The sequence below is a fragment of the Cebus imitator genome, unplaced genomic scaffold (assembly GCF_001604975.1).
Source record: "Cebus imitator isolate Cc_AM_T3 unplaced genomic scaffold, Cebus_imitator-1.0 Scaffold87, whole genome shotgun sequence".
Taxonomy (NCBI): domain Eukaryota; kingdom Metazoa; phylum Chordata; class Mammalia; order Primates; family Cebidae; genus Cebus; species Cebus imitator.
The window spans coordinates 3,894,156-3,899,489 of NW_016107402.1; positions in this window are offsets into that span (position 1 = coordinate 3,894,156).

The window sequence follows — 5,334 nt, forward strand, 5'->3', positions numbered from 1 at the left end:
TGGGTTCAAGCACTTCACACCTGCCTCAGCCTCCCAAGTAGCTGGGACTACAGGTATGCACCACCACACCAGGCTAATTTTTTTTTTTTTTTTTTGAGATGGAGTCTCGCTCTGTCGCAAGGGTGGAGTGTAGTGGTACAATCTCAGCTCACTGCAACCTCCGCCTCCCGGATTCAAGAGATTCTTCTGCCTCAGCCTCCTGAGTAGCTGGGACTACAGGCACATGCCACCACATCCAGCTAATTTTTGTATTTTTAGTAGAGATGAGGTTTCACCATGCTGGCCAAGATGGTCTCCATCATTTGACCTCGTGATCCGCCTACCTCAGCCTTCCAAAGTGCTGGGATTACAGGTGTGAGCCACCACACCTGGCCAATTTTTGTATTTTTTGGTAGAGACGGGGTTTCATCATATTGGCCGGGCTGATCTCAAATGCCTGACCTCAGATGATCTGCCTGCCTCGGCCTTCCAAAGTGCTGTGATTACAGGCATGAGCCACCACACCCAGTCTACTGGATTCCTAAAGAGGTCTAAAAGACTAAGAACCACCATTTCAGGAGCCAGAGGAACCATTGCATGAGCACTCTGGGCACAGGGTGAATGGGGTGAGTACTGAGAGGAAAAGAATGGACAATAAAGGGATCAGAGAGCAAAGTCACGGATTGGCCCAATGCAGGCTGGAATGGATGGTTGTCCCTTGGGGGAGGCAACCATTCTGGTCCAGGCCTACCTGTCAGAACACAAAGCCCTGTGTCTTCCAGAGCTCTCATCCTTCTCCAGCTGGCTCGAGAACTCATTAGTCTGCTCCAGAATCTTGACTTGGGCCCTGCTTCTCCCAGTTTTGTGGGCAGGATTTCCCGAAGCCAATGAGAGACATGGTGTGCCCTCAACTGCTTCGCTCTAATGATATCAATGCTAGCAGATGGGGGTGAGTATTTGGTTCTCCTAATCTTTCCTAAAGGAGCATCAGTGCCTGTGGGTTACAGTGGACTGTGAAGAGCAACGTATTGTTTGGGGTTAAATTTCATGTTTCTCTAAGGCCTGCATTTCAGCCTAGCCCAGTCCTTAGAGGTGAAACTTTCTGGCCTCAGGATTTCCTTTAAGAACATAAGACTGGGCTGGTCGCAGTGGCTCACGCCTGTAATCCCAGCACTGTGGGAGACCAGGCAGGCAGATCACCTGAGATCAGGAGTTCGAGACCAGCCTGGCCAACATGGTGAAATTCCATCTCTACCAAAAATGCAGAAAGTAGCCAGGTGTGGTGGCACACGCCTGTAATCCCAGCTACTCAGGAGGCTGAGGCAGGAGAATCACTTGAACCTGGGAGGCAGAGGTTGCAATGAGCCAAGATTGTGTCACTGCACTCCAGCCTAGGCAACAAGAGCAATACACTGTCTCAAAAAAAAAAAAGGTCCAATAGATTGGTGTCTTTGGCTTGGCCTTCATAATAATCACTGTCAGTACTAACCAGGTATAATTCCTAAGTGCACTTCCACCTCTAAAATTCAGTGATTCTACCCATTCATGAAAAACTACTAGTGAAAAGATTATGAGAGCCAGCCACAAAGGAATGTCACACAGGCCCTGCCCTCAGCTCAGAAAACAAAACACACAAGTTACAATTAGAAGGAAAATGAAAGGCTAACATATATGTATTGTTATAAATTTGCCCTAAGACACCAAGGTTTAAGAAACATCACATTTCTTGGGCTGGGTGTGGTGGCTCATGCCTGTAATCCCAGCACTTTGGGAGGCCGAGGCAGGTGGATCACCTGAGGTTGGGAGTTCAAGGTCATTCTGGCCAACATGGTAAAGCCCTGTCTCTACTAAAAATACAAAATTAGCCAGGCGTGGTGGTGCATGCCTGTAATTCCAGCTACTTGGGAGTCTGAGGGAGGAGAATCACTTGAACCTAGGAGGCAGAGGTTGCAGTGAGCCAAGATCGCGCCAGTGCACTTTAGCCTGGACAACAAGAGCGAAACTGTCTCAAAACAAAAAAGAAACATCACATTTCTTTATCCTTCTGAAACAGCCATTCCTTAGGGGCCTCTTAATCCTCTCTAGAATCATGCATAAGACTTGGAGAAGGGCCTCTGGTCTTCCATCTGTCCACTGAGGTACTTATTGACCAAGCCCGCATGAGCCTGCATTTCCTGTGCATGGAGCCCTGTTCATGCCCTGCACTCACTAGGACTTTCATTCTATTCCATCTCATCAGAAGTCTTGCTGTCAGGGTCACTGCTTGATCTTAGCTCTTACAGAATCAGCCACATGTCTATTTCTTCCAGTCTCAGGAAATGGCACCTTTGTCAAGGTAGGAGGGGTGGATCACTCCCCTGTCTTTCAGCACTGAGCTATTTCATTGCCCTTGAGACTTGAAAAGTGAAACATTTGTCTCTCCACCAGGACAAGTGAAGCCTCCAATACATAAAGTCCCAGTGGGATCTTGAAATGGCAAAAGGAAAATTGCCTCTCAAAAAAATAAGCCCTACTATGTGCCAGGCACTTGGTTAGCTTTTTGGTTTTTGTTTGTTTGTTTCAAGACAGGGTCTCTCTGTGTTGCCAAGGATGGACTCCTCCCACCTCAGTGTCCTGAGTAACTGGGACTACTACTGTACCTGGCTACTCTAGTAGATACAGGTTATGCTCTGTCACCTACGCTGGAGTGCAGTGGCGCAATCACGGCTCACTGCAGCCTTGACCTCCCAGGCTCAAGCGATCTTCCCACCTCAGTCTCCCAAGTAGCTGGGACTACTGGTTTGCACCACCATACCCAGCTAATTTTTTTATTTGTAGAGACAATGTCTTGCTATGTTGCCCAGACTGGTCTCAAACTCTTGGACTCAAGCGATCCTCCCACTTCAGCCTCCCAAATTGCTAGGATTACAGGCATGAGCCACTGTGTCCAGCCTTTAGATACCTTTAAAAATGATTTTGTGGCTGGGCATGGTGGCTTACACCTGTAATCCCAGCACTTTGGGAGGTCGAGGCGGGCAGATCACCTTAGGTTGGGAGTTCAAGACCAGTCTGATCAACATGGAGAAACCCCATGTCTACTAAAAAAAATGCAAAATTAGCTGAGTGTGGTAGCACATGCCTGTAATCCCCGGTACTCTGGAGGCTGAGCAGAAGAATCACTTGAACCTGGGAGGTGGAGATTGCGGTGAGCTGAGATAATGCCATTGCACTCCAGCCTGGGCAACATGAGTGAAACTCTGTCTCAAAAAAAAAAAAAAATTGTATTTGTAAGAATTCTCTCCCAGTTTACACATGAGATCTAAGAAACTAATAATGACACACAGTATAGGAGAGAACGGTAACAACAGAGAGAATTGTACCAAGCAATTGCTCTGTGCCAGGGACTACTTTGAGTGCCTTACATCCATCAGCTCACATAATCCCTCACAACCCTGCAAGGTAGGTGCCATTCTTCACCATTTTAAAGGTAAAGAAATAGAGGCACAGAGAGGTTAGATAACTTGCCAAGGTCCACAGAAAGTTTTAGAGCCAGGATCTGAACCCAGGGAGCCTTGGCCTTGGAGCTCATGATCTTTATCATCACAGACACAAACACAGAATTAAGGAGAGATCATGGAGATGCCTAGCTGGAAAACTGCTGGAAATGTGTGTTAGGAAAAAAAGGTTGGATGAATAAAGAGTCTTCAAGACAAGCAGAAGAGGCTGGGCGCAATGGCTTATACTTGTAATCCCTGCACTTTGGGAGGCCAAGGCGGGCAGATCACCTGAGGTTAGCAGTTCAGACTTGCCAACATGGTGAAACTCCATCTCTACTAAAAATACAAAATTAGCCAGGCAAACCACACCCGGCTAACTTTTCTTGTATTTTTAGTTGAGACGGGATTTCACCATGTTGGTCAGGCTAGTCTCGAACTCCTGACCTCAAGTGATCCACCAACCTCGGCCTCCCAAAGTGCTAGGATTACAGGCGTGAGCCACTGTGCCCAGCCTTTGGTTCAGATTCTTAATATGGGTTGGGGGGTGTCCCTGTCCTCCAAGGGCTAAGAAACTTGGAGTGTGAACACCAATGGCTGAAGGCTCTGTTGAACCATTCAGCTTTACCCTTAAAACTTGGAGCCTATGTTTCTTCATCTGTAAAACAGGGATAATAATATCTACCTTGATGGGTTAGCAAACATTAAATTATATGTTGTCATTATAAATCATAATATGCACAAGCCATACCGTATGAAACTCAAAATGTGCAAAGACTATAAAATGTCACAAAACAAATGAGTTATGATGATGAAATCTGTTTTAATATTTTCCCAGTAATATGGTGAATTAGATACCTGAGTGATCCTCCTGATGATAAAAAACTAAGTTATTACATAAAGTTTTTAATTATTTTTTATTATGTTGCTGAGCTGCATGAAAGTAAGGAATAAGCCCCAGAAAGAAGTGAAACCAGGAACTGTGCCGAAAGGAAAGTAAATCCCAACATCATCTTTAACCCTCAGGATGCCGCCAAACCCCAGGGACCTTAACATCCTCCTTTCATGTCTGCATAGGATACATGGAGGACAGGAGGTAAATCCCAAGGCCTCTCTAAAATGGAAACTCTAATAGGAGACCCCAGAGGGTTATAACTAATAGTGCAGGAGCTAAGGTAAAATAAATCGGCCGGGCATGATGGCTCACACCTGTAATCCCCACACTTTGGGAGGCTGAGGCAAGCAGATTGCTTGAGCTCGCAAGTTAGAGACCAGCCTGGGCAACATGGTGAAACCCCTTCTCTACAAAAAAATATAAAAAATTTGCTGGGCATGATGGTGTGTGCCCGTCAAGAGGCTGAGGTGGCATGATGGCTTGAGCTCAGGAGATAGAGGTTGCAGTGAGCTAACATAGCACCACTGCACTCCAGCCTGGGCGATAGAGCCAGACCTTGTCTCAAAAAAACATAAATAAATAAAGAAATAAACCAACCAACCAACGATACACTCAGAAGGGAGAGGCAATAAAATCTTCCTTTGTCAACTCCGGCCCTGAAAAGAGAAGAAAATAAAATCACTTTTAAGAATTCATAACTTTTGGCCGGGTGAGGTGGCTCATCCCTATAAGCTCAGCACTTTGGGAGGCCAAGGAGGGTGGATCACCTGAGGTCAGGAGTTTGAGACCATCCTGGCCAGCATGGTGAAACCCATCTCTACCACAAATACAAAAATTAGAAGTGATGGTGCACATCTGTAGTCCCAGCTACTCGGGAGGCTGAGACAGGAGAATCACTTCAGCCTGGGAGGTGGAGGTTGCAATGAACCGAGCTCTCACCACTGCACTCCAGCCTGGGGGACAGAGCAAGACTCTGTCTCAAAAAAA